This window comes from Mixophyes fleayi, chromosome 1 (genome assembly GCF_038048845.1).
Source record: "Mixophyes fleayi isolate aMixFle1 chromosome 1, aMixFle1.hap1, whole genome shotgun sequence".
NCBI classification, from domain to species: domain Eukaryota; kingdom Metazoa; phylum Chordata; class Amphibia; order Anura; family Limnodynastidae; genus Mixophyes; species Mixophyes fleayi.
Genome location: NC_134402.1, coordinates 290,747,027 through 290,758,732, shown reverse-complemented (window position 1 = coordinate 290,758,732; position 11,706 = coordinate 290,747,027).

Here is an 11,706-nt window from a genome sequence, read left to right as displayed (position 1 = left end):
CCACTACCTGTTTTGTGCGTGATTTAAACATTATATAATAGTAATCATATCCTGTCAGTCAACTTTTACTCTATGTCTATAGTCTCATGGAGGTGCCTCATCCTGATATAGCCTATAAGGTAGGGGGCAATTATAAAATATATAAAAGAAATTGCAAATTAACCGGTCATAAATTAAATAATGAAAGTGCAAATGCCTTGAGACATGAGATTATTAATTATCAGTCAATCCACTTAGTATTGAGTGCGTGGAGGTACAGAGTTTAATTAGAGTGCCGTGCTTCAAAGTAAATCCCAGCAATGGAGGCTGGGATGTGAAGAAGCATAAAGGTGTTTTTACTCTGCAAATACAGGTAAATGGTACAAACTCAATGTAGCTGAAACTGCACAGTGAATACTGCAGCTGCAAATAGAATGGAAGGTAGAGCGATATCCAGAGCAGTTGTGTAGCAGTAGGATTTGGATTCCTAGAGCACAGAAGCAGCAGGAAAAACAAACCATAAGGAAGGCAAAGAAACAACAATGACCAGCACAGAAGAGGAAGAGAGGCAGGTATAAATAGGAAACACCCAGGTGTAGGAGATAATTGGTGAAACAGGCACTGTCCTATCCTGGTTCTTATCCTACCTATCTAATCGCTCTTTCAGTGTTAATTTCTCTGGATCCACCTTTGCTCCGCTTCCTTTATCAGTTGGAGTACCACAAGGCTCAGTCCTAGGTCCTCTGCTATTCTCTATCTACACCACTTCTCTTGGAAAACTAATAAGCTCCTTTGGATTTCAGTATCATCTCTATGCGGATGATACACAAATTTATCTATCCTCTCCTGATCTTTCACCATCTGTGTTGTCTCGCGTTACTGACTGTGTTTCTGCCATTTCATCTTGGATGTCTTCTCACCAACTCAAACTTAATCTTTCAAAAACTGAATTAATAATATTCCCACCCAAAAACAGAAGCTTCCTGCCTGACATTTCAATTTCTGTTGATAACATGACCATAAATCCCACCACGCAAGCTCGTTGCCTAGGTGTAATCCTTGATTCACAACTGTCATTTATCCCCCACATCAACTCTATATCTAAATCATGTTACATACACCTAAAGAACATTTCCAGAATACGCACATATCTGACACAAGACACCGCAAAAACATTAATTCATGCACTCATCATCTCCCGCATCGACTATTGCAATTTCCTCCTTACTGGTCTTCCCAAAATCAGACTTGAACCCCTACAATCTATTTTGCATGCAGCGGCTAGATTGATTTTCCTTACTAACCATTTTTCCTCTGCTGAGCCACTCTGTCAGTCTCTACATTGGCTGCCTGTATTTCAACGAATCCAATATAAAATTCTTCTACTAACATACAAGGCCATCAACAAAATTGCACCGACATACATTTCCTCACTGGTCTCGAAATATCTCCCCACTCGACACCTCCGTTCTGCACAATATCTACGTCTCTCCTCCACTCTCATCACATCCTCCCATTTTCGGTTACAGGATTTTTTCCGGGCTGCACCCACGTTGTGGAATTCCCTCCCTCGCACAGTAAGACTTACCTCTAGTCTTCAAACCTTCAAGCGTTCACTGAAAACCCACCTCTTCAGACAAGGTTATGATATTCCTCAGCCACCATCTTAATTTCCCTAGATTACCATATTACCATCCTCTACACAGCTAACGCAAGACAACAACCCTCTGACCAACACTGCAACACACATAGCCCACTCAATACTTTTACCTTTGCGTTCTAGCTCGTCCATTGTGCAATATGATGTAGTACATGCCCTTGTGTTTCTAACTCCCATTGTCCTATAGATTGTAAGCTTGCGAGCAGGGTTCTCTTACCTCTCTGTCTGTATGTATTACCCAGTATTGTTTTATCAATGTTTGTTCCCAATTGTAAAGCGCTACGGAATTTGCTGGCGCTATACAAATAAATGTTGATGTTGAACCCCTAGTGAAGAAAAGGAAGGCACAATAGCAGCACCCCAGGTGAATAGCGGTACTGCAGATAATACATAATGTAATAAGTCCAAGATACAGAAGGCAGGAGCTGCCAATGCAAAGCAGCATGCAATGCAAAAGGCTGCAGGCAGATCTTGACAGTATCCACCCCCCTTAGGGCGGGTTCCAGATGCCCGTATTACCAGAAGTGATTAAAATCATAAGACTTATAGTCCACAATGGGGAGTCTGGCAGAGAAGTCCTTTACCATGGGCAGGAAGGGCAAAGAAGTCATGCCAGAGCGAAGTTGAATCACCACAGACCCCTTCTTTCATCCTCTCTTTTTGCTGGATCTCCTCAGAATAGGAGCCCGAACCTACTGGGTGGAGTACAAAGGTAGTTCTTGGACTGAAGGGATGGATGATATTGCTGGTAGCACAGATGTCCCACAAGATGGCTTTGCAGGAGATGGAGTAAACTTGCAAATTACTGCCTCAACAAAGAGTTGTAAGTCCGATTTGATTGGATGTTTAGTCTCAATATAGGGGTTTGAATATTCCAAAGCTTCCCTTCTAAAGTGAGATACCAAAAACAGTACCTGTCTCTTTGGGTCACTAACGAGACTAGGTACAAAGGGAATATGTGAAGCACAATACCTCAGAAGGGCACTAAGTTGGGAAACGTGCCCCTCAAAGAAAGGTGACGGCTCAGACTGGACATATTCGGCAGTACACGGCTCAGACTGGACATGGAAAGGCAACTCGGGCTGAACCGTACCTAGCGACAATGTCTTTGGAGTAGAATGGAGAGGCAGAGCCCATAGTGAAGAAGGCTGTTGGGGCTGCGTCCTTTCTGAAGCAAGCTGTAGGGGCAGAGACCTCTAGGAAGCAGGCTGAGGCTCAGGAACAGAGACAGCGGCTGGCGACTTGGAACTGGAGATAGCGGCTGTCAACTCGGAACTTGATGGCAACTCAGAACTGGGGGCAGGATGGCACCTCCGAACTAAATGGCACCTCCGAACTGGATGGCACCTCGAAACTGGAGGCAAAGCCTGGCAAATCATAACTGGAGGCAGCGTATGACACATGGGAATTGGATGACACCTCAGAGCTGGAGACAGAGACTGGCACCTCAGATCTGGAGGCAGAGGCTAGCACCTCAGGACAGGAGACAGGTGCTGGCACCTCAGGACAGATGACAGGAGCTGGCACCTCAAGACAGGTGGCAGGAGCTGTGGATGGGCCCCACAAATTTATTGGGGAGAAGATCATTCACTCCAAGGTGGAATCAATTTATTAGTACAATGAAAAAGCTACGGCCCAGAGGAACGATCTTGGTTTTCACAAAATCACCTACATGCTGACAAGCTCATTAAGGAGTTTTTAGGAAGTTTCCTTGAAAACTAGGTTGTCGGGATTCCTTAAACCCCTCCTCAAGGACGGGTACTGTTACGAGCCACGGCTGTGCTAACTCACCGCGACTCACTTACCAGCCGCATCCTGGCTGTCGTCATGATGACCAGGATATCACTTTCAGAAAACGGTTGCGATGCCAGGATAGTGTAGCGTGAGACAGTGCTGGGCACGTGAATAGGTTGGGTTAGTTGTTTCATTAGCACTTAGTGGCTTATCTTATTTATTGGCTGCTGCTGGTGGATATCAGGGCTCGCCCCTAGACTGCCATTGGTCCATTCCTGTATATAAGGCAGGGAGGGCTTAGCCTCCCTTCAGATTATAGCGTTCAGTTCCTGGTTGCTGACCTGCTCCTGTGTATTGTGCTGATTCCTGGATTGATTTTCTGTGTATGACCTTTGAGTGCAACGACCTCTACGGGAAAGGCAGTTTGCTATAGGTGAAGTCTGCAGCCTGTTCTGCAAGCTTATCATAATAAGCCGTTAACTATAAAAATATTATACTGCTAAACCCTACCAAATGGAAGAACTATTTGTACTGATAATATGTGGGTTATGATGACTAAGCAATATGTAAATTTAACTAACAATAAACACTGTTGGATATGCTCAGATATGTATCTCTCAGGCTTCTGTTTTGTACATTTTAAAACCCCAGGGAGATTGCTGTGTTTGGGAGAACTTACTCAAAGTTTGTTTTCAGCGTTAGGGAAAACTGGTAAGGTTCCCTGGGGCTATGAATGGAGAGAGAAGGGAGGGCTCCATTGATATGGCCCATTTCAGGTTTTCAATTGAGCTAACAAGTTCATGGATAAGAAAAATGATGCTAGGCAGTTCATTGAGGCTCTTGTTACATGCGGAGGAGGTCATATGCTTCCTGAGAGATACTGCAATGTATGACAAGTAAATGCTGTTATTTTTGTGTGTGTGTGTGTGTGTGTGTGGGACAGTTAGCAGACACAACGAGGGGTGTATAACCATAATGCCCAATTATACACCTTTGCTCTTGGGGATGGAATGCTTATTTTAGTACCCAGGATTTTTTTTTGACTAAAATAGCAAGGACCATTTGAAGTAATGGATAGAGTGGGGTAAGTTAATTATAAGGAATTCCAGTCATGGAAAAGAAAGCTAGATCTACCAGGTAAACAACCTTATAAAACCATGGAAAGACCGGGGTAGTTTTGTCAGCTACCCCGGTTCCCCCAGTAACCACTATAACTCTGGTTCTGGAAGTAACAGCAGCTAAAAACCTCTCAACCACTTAACAGCTTGAGCTAAAGAGTTTCCTATAAGAACGAGAGACTTGTTTTTAGATGTACCTGCTATAACAACAGTCATTAATTGAGAAATGTGATTTTGCTTAACTGATGCCTTTTAGTTACCTCTCAACCATTTTGCCCTTGTAAAAAGGTGTCTAAGTTTGATGGATACCCAAGCTTCATGTGGAAGAGCTTATTTAAAAGCTGTCAACAACACGGTATTTAACCACTCTAGGCCCAACAAATGGTACTGGCAAGTACTGTTGACTGATAGAGCAAAAGAAAAGACAGTTTTTCAGCTCCAGAGAAAATGTTCCAGTATAAGAGGTTACCATTCGGGCTACATGGGACATCAGCAAAACATTTTATGAATACAATTTTACCAGCATTGCTGACCCATTGACTTACCTAACCAAGGGTGAAATTATCAAGGGTCAGTTATTATTGGGTGGAGTCCTGAAGCAGAAAACATTTTTCAAGCATTAAAGGTAGCGTTGTGCATCCAACCCATTTTGATGACTCCTGATTTTAAAAAAAGAATTTGTTGTGCAGATTGACGCGTAAAATGTAGGGATAGATGCAGTGTTATCCTAAAATTAATATAGCAAGGAGCTCCCTCTTATTTATTTAAGCAGAAAATTAAATGTACATGAGATAAATTAGGGAAAGAGAGGCCTTGGCAATTAAAAGGGTGTTGGAAAGCTAAAGGTATTTCCTGTCAGGATGGAAATTTTGGTTGATCATGGATTAAACTTCATTAAAATGGATGGCCAGATAATAAAGAAAACAATGGTAGAACAACCAGGTGGTTTTTGGCTCTGCAAATTTTTTATTTCTCCATAGAGCATGGGCAAGGAAGCCAACTGTCCCAAGTTTATTATTTGAGGACTACAACTGTTCGACGCCACAGGTCAGAACAAGAGGTATATGTAACATAAGGGCTAGGAATGTGATTAAAGGCAGATATGTATCTTACAGGCTTCTGTCTTGTATTTTTTAAAACCCAAGGGATATTGTTGTGCTAGCGAACACTTGCTCAAAGTTTGTTTTCAGCATTAGGAAAAACTGGTAAGGGTCCCTAGGGTTATGAATGAAGAAAGACTGATGGGCTCTATTCATATGGCCCTTTATGGGGTTTCCAGAGAGCTAGCACATTGATGGCTATTCAGGAGTTGATGAGGTGCTGTTAAAAGGCTGCTAAACAGTTCATTGAGTCTCTTGCTACCTGCGGATGAGGTGCATCCTGAGAGACACTGTAAGGTCTGACTAGTAAGTGATGCTATTTTTGCGCGTATGTGGTGTGTGTTTGTGTGTATGGGACTCAAGGTCCATCACTTGAGAGATGGTGTTCATGTGTAGTACATAGAAGTAGGACAGGCTAGAATTTTGATTGTGTTCGTTTATTTTTATGCTGGAGAATAAATCTAACTGAGGCTAGACAAAGCAAATCACTGGACTGGTGAGAGTTATCTGGTTGAAGTGTGTGAAGTGCAGCTGTCTAACCCCAGGAGACAGTAACCCCAATACGATCTTACACAATTTATTCACTCCCCATGCTATTTCCTCATTTGTAGGAATGCATTCAAGCAGTTCTTTAACAAGTGGGATGGAAAATGTTACTTAAGACATGCATTAGTGCAAGGATTGTTAAAAGAAAAGAAAATAAACATTGGCTAGAATATAGAAATAGCTTTTGGAATGTTATTCCAAGTATATGCTATATAAAACATAAAGATAACCTTTACAATATACTTTATAAAGTAATAAATGAAACAAAAAAATACATTGGAAAAAGATGACAGTAGAAATAAGGTCTATTTGGATAGTAGCATTGCAAAATATGATGTCTTTATATTTCCTGCAGGAGTTTGTGCTCTAATAGGACAACCATGCTGTAGTTTCATGCCTTACAGCACAGATAACAAACATAGCGCAAAGTTTAAATAAGGACAGTAACAAATAAGAGAAATTGGGAAAAGCAGATGCTGATAATTGAATCTTGATAATTGAAGTTTCTTGGCTAGGGGTTATTGACATTAAAATATTGCAAACAACAACACGTATCCTAGTTTGTGTATTGTATTGTTTTGTATCTGTGTACTTTTAATAACTATTGTGTTATACACAACTGTTGCTATATACTTAAAATGAGTAACGACCTTGGAAATACAACTGTGGGTAATGTAAACAGTCATATTGATTAAGCAAATCATGAAAACAATTATGCTTTATTTACTGTTTTGAATTACATATAGGGAAGGTAGAAGCAAATAGTTAATATTTATAATGATTTAAAGCCAAGGCACTATTATGCTTTCAATTTCTTGCTTTCTTCTTGTCTATCAAGAAATAATATAAAGACATTTACTTTGCATAAAAAGTCAGACAGTCATGCTGTTTCCCCAGACAGGAAATAATAGCACCCACTTAAACTAGTTCTATAAACTTAGGACCTTATTTAGAGTCAATTTGAGTGTGTGTGTAAAAAGGTGTCTTGCCACGCATGTGCCAAAACTTGTGTTTATATTTAGAAAGTTAAATATGTATTACACTTGCAGCCCCTTGCCAGTAGGGGTAGTTCGGGGCATTCACATGCAAGCAGAAAACAGTAATGGCAAGCACATGCAAGTTAAGCACACTCCTTAGAGATTAGCTCTATTTTGAGTTGCTAGTATTATTTGCCTTTTAGGTGACGTACATTTTGCACATCCATAGGACTGATTCAAGTTTGCAAGTTGATAATGATGAGTTGCATAACTTTAATTGCTATTTTGTCAAAGGTGTGGCGCCCACCTAAAATCCATAACCAGTGATAGACAACATAGGCTAATATCCATTAAAATGGGAGTACAATGTGGGGTCTCTATATCATAGTGGGTACATCACTAGCTGTGTCAGTGCAGGTTTGGAGCCTCTATTATCTGAATCCACAAAATGAGCAACCCACCAAAAATTACCAGGCCATCTGTGGTACTGGGATGATGTATTTGAAAAGGCAAAGTAACAAATTGTATTTGTCACTTCAGGGCCCTAAAGTGACAAATTTATCATCCTTCCATTATACTGATTGAGTATACATTACTAAACAATATACTGACAAACATGGGTTGATTTTTTTTTTATTGAAATAAGAGACTTCCCAGGAGGGTCAATTACTGCTCAACCAATCTCAATAATTTCCCATACTAGCCACTTGTGATTGGCTGGTATGTGGGAAGGCCTGAGCTACTATTAATCCTTCAGATCAAATGATAACACAGTCATTCTGCACTCAGAGTGAAGCAGTCATGTTGTACTTTATGTTATTTTAATTTTCCACTGTATTACAACTTCCCATTGGGCTACAACAAGACACTGTTGCAATAAAATACAGAAGTGGAAGTTGCTCATTCAATTTATAGGTTCATAGCAGGTGCTTGGAAGGGTGGGGTTATCCTAAAAGGAACAAACACACAGAAAATTCCCCCTGCTCACTGCTATAGCCAGCAGAAAAACTGCCATTTCTACTGTAGATAAAAATGCAAAAGTCTTAGTTGCACACATTTGCAAATGTATGTTAAAGCCACCTGCCACTCCACAGCGCTTTTGCTAATAGGTGGTCCTAACTCTAAACAGTGAGAGTCCCATATATTTAAGCCATACATGTATGTGTTTTTAAATTAAGAGCTAACTAACCAAAAAGGTACCCCAGAAGCCTCCAAACAGCAATTCAGCGCCAGTAGCCCCCTCAGCTACTGACACCAACAGGCCTCTCAGACAAATACAGAAGTGGACATTGCTTAATCAATTTATAGGCTCATAGCAGGTGCTTGAAAGGGTGGGGTTATCCTAAAAGGAACAAACACACAGAAAAATCCCACAGCACACTGCTATAGCCAGCAAAAGACCTGCCATTTCTACTGTAGATAAAAATGCAAAAGTGTTAATTGAACACATTTGCAACTGTTATAATACAGTAGAGAACCAGAGACTTTTACTTTAAACATTCTTTAAATTGTGTTTGTCAGTGTATTATTTAGTTATTTGTACCTCATTCCTTATACACTGGGAAAAATTAAATGGCAAATTAGCCCCTCCAGAATCCCAATATTTTAAATAGCCAAGCGATGCATTGGTACGCGGCAGAGCCAGGACTGGACTGGATAGCTGCATCTACATAAGTACCCAATCAATTAATGGATGAATCACCCTAAATTTAAATACATACAATAATAACATGTAGAGTACCAATTATTATGTTTAAGTATATATATATATATATATATATATATATATATATATATATATATACATACGAGTTAACCCGTGCATGATACTCATGCATTCTAGTCAAATCAAGCTACTTAAGGTGTTAACAAGGTTCTTGTCATGCATTTGGGCCATAGCCCAGGCCTCCTCAGGGGAAGAGCTTTACTTCCCGACGCAAGCGCCATTTTTAAACGTGGTTTTGTCCACATGTCACCACCTCATCATTTTTTTCCATCACCTCATCCTTCATCTTTATCGCCACATCTATCCAGATGTCTATCCAGACACAGGGATCTCTCTCAGCGGTCCTGAGTAACACACTCCTCTCGCTCTGTCACCCCCGGCAACCACCAACCACTCCCAACTGTCACCCCTGGCAACCACCAACCACTCCCAACTGTCACCCCCGGCAACCACCAACCACTCCCAACTGTCACCCCCGGCAACCACCAACCACTCCCAACTGTCACTTCTCCTTCAAGAAATATATATATATTTTTTTTAAATCTTTATAAACACTTTTAACAATTAACAAATTAAATTAACAAATTAAAAACATCTTAGTATACCAAATTTCAGCCCTTTCTGAGGTTTTTTTCCCACACACACTAAGAATTTAGTAGGTCAGTGTATAACTCCGCCCAGCAGGTGGCACTGCAGCTTGGTTTTTTTTTTCCACACACACACACAGACTAACACACGCCACTAGGCTTATATATATTAGATATATATATATATATATATATATATATATATATATATTTATTTAACAATTTAACATATGGAGAAACTCACTTATATTATTACATTTTTAACAATAAACATATATTTAACTATATATACTCTATTGGGTTGACCCTGAGCTATTAGCAGTCAAAACAACATTGATGTCAGGCCACTTGTGTCTAATCTGCAGATACTAAAAGAATATATCATGGGGAGTATAGAAACGCTACTGGATTTCCAAAAACTCTGTTAAAAACAGATAGAATGTACAGTCAGCTAGACTGCTTTGATTTTACTGTAAATGTCCCTAAAAACATATTGTACATGACACACCATTGTGACAGACTAACCACTTGCGCTAAGAATAATCTTGTATTTTATATATTGATAATGACATATCTTTGCTGTGGCTATATCAGTATACTAGATTTTAAACACAATGTGTATTAAGATACATGCAAAATATAAATGTAAAGAGCTAATTTTTTTATCTACAATCTCAGTACATCTTTACATCCAACTCTTAAATGAGGCCCTTATTTTCTTTTAGATATATACACCTGTCACAATGAATACTTTTATATTGTTGGTTATTTTCAGTGGAGCAAGAAGAAATATGTAGCCTAATTTTATTCAGCTATGTGATTGGTGACAAACTTTGGCACACTGATAATTTAGTTTATATAATTTTTGAGTTTCTGTGTAAATACTCTATCCACAAATCTATGATAAGCTAAAGCTTTAAGCTTTTTGGAAGTTTATTTCTGCCTGAGAATCAATTATTTCCAATAATAAATCTATGTAGGTGGCCTTTATAGTGTGGAAAAGCATCAGCATAGGCTCTACATCCCTGAATCAAAAACCCTTAATCAAAATTATTAAATCAATGGTTAATGTCACAACACCATGTATACAGTTAGTCAATAAAAAATCCATTAGGTAAATAAGTTTCATATATAATTCATAGTTACCCGCTAAGCTTGTAATTATTGTCCAGATGTGCAAACTGTAAATATTATGATGAGTAGTAAACATGAAGGAAAAATACTCTAATCCTGTAAAGTAGGCTCAAAGCTAGTTATAAGTAATTGTCTTGGCTGACATAGCATATTGACTTAAAGGTCATCCTATAAAAATTGTACATATTTATACATCCTATGATAAAAGTGACATACCAAACACTGAATCACTGAATATGCCGCACAATTAAAAAACATATTAGAATAATATAATAATATAATAATATTAAAATAATATTATAACTGTGTTTCACATCATATTTGTTTATTCAAAGTAAAATACTAATTATATTATATTGATTAACAAAACATGTACAATAGTAAAAACAATATAATGGAAACAGTGCATAAAAACATAAGGGCCCTTCAGTTGAACTTTTAAAGTCGTATTATTAGTACCAGCCTAGAGGGTGGTGGAAATACACATTAATGATGATGACAATCACAAGCACTAGCTGCCAGCTTCTGATTGACTGATTGCGAATTCACCTCTGAAGCTGTGTGCTTTCTTCGTTGATCATGAACATACTATGGGACTTTGTGCCTGTATTCAGAAAAAGTTACTTTCATTCGTACATGAAGAGCTGCATCTGCTATGTTATATAAAGCCTAATAGCAACTGCATTTTTTCCAAAGAAAACAAATGTTTACAAGGTATTATTGCGCTTATGACCTGGTTCTGTGTATGTGTATGTGAGTGTAAGTATGCCTGCCGTAAACCCTTCTCTATAGTTTGGAGCAGAGAAGGGAACGGGGGGACATGATAGAATCTTTCAAATATATCAATGGTTTGAACAAGATACAGGAGGGAAACATTTTTCAAAGGAAGAGAAGTACTAGAACACGAGGACATGAAACTGGAAGGAAGGAAGTTCAGAGGAAATTTGAAGCAAAACTACTTCACAGAAAGGGTAGTGGATAAGTGGAATAGCCTTCCATCAGATGTAGTAGAGGCTGATACAGTAGAGCAGTTTAAACATGCTTGGGATAGACATAAGAATATCATTATAAAGAATAAGAGATCAAATAAGGTTTAAGGTTAACAGAGGTTAATAAAACATTGGGCAGACTAGATGGGCCAAGCG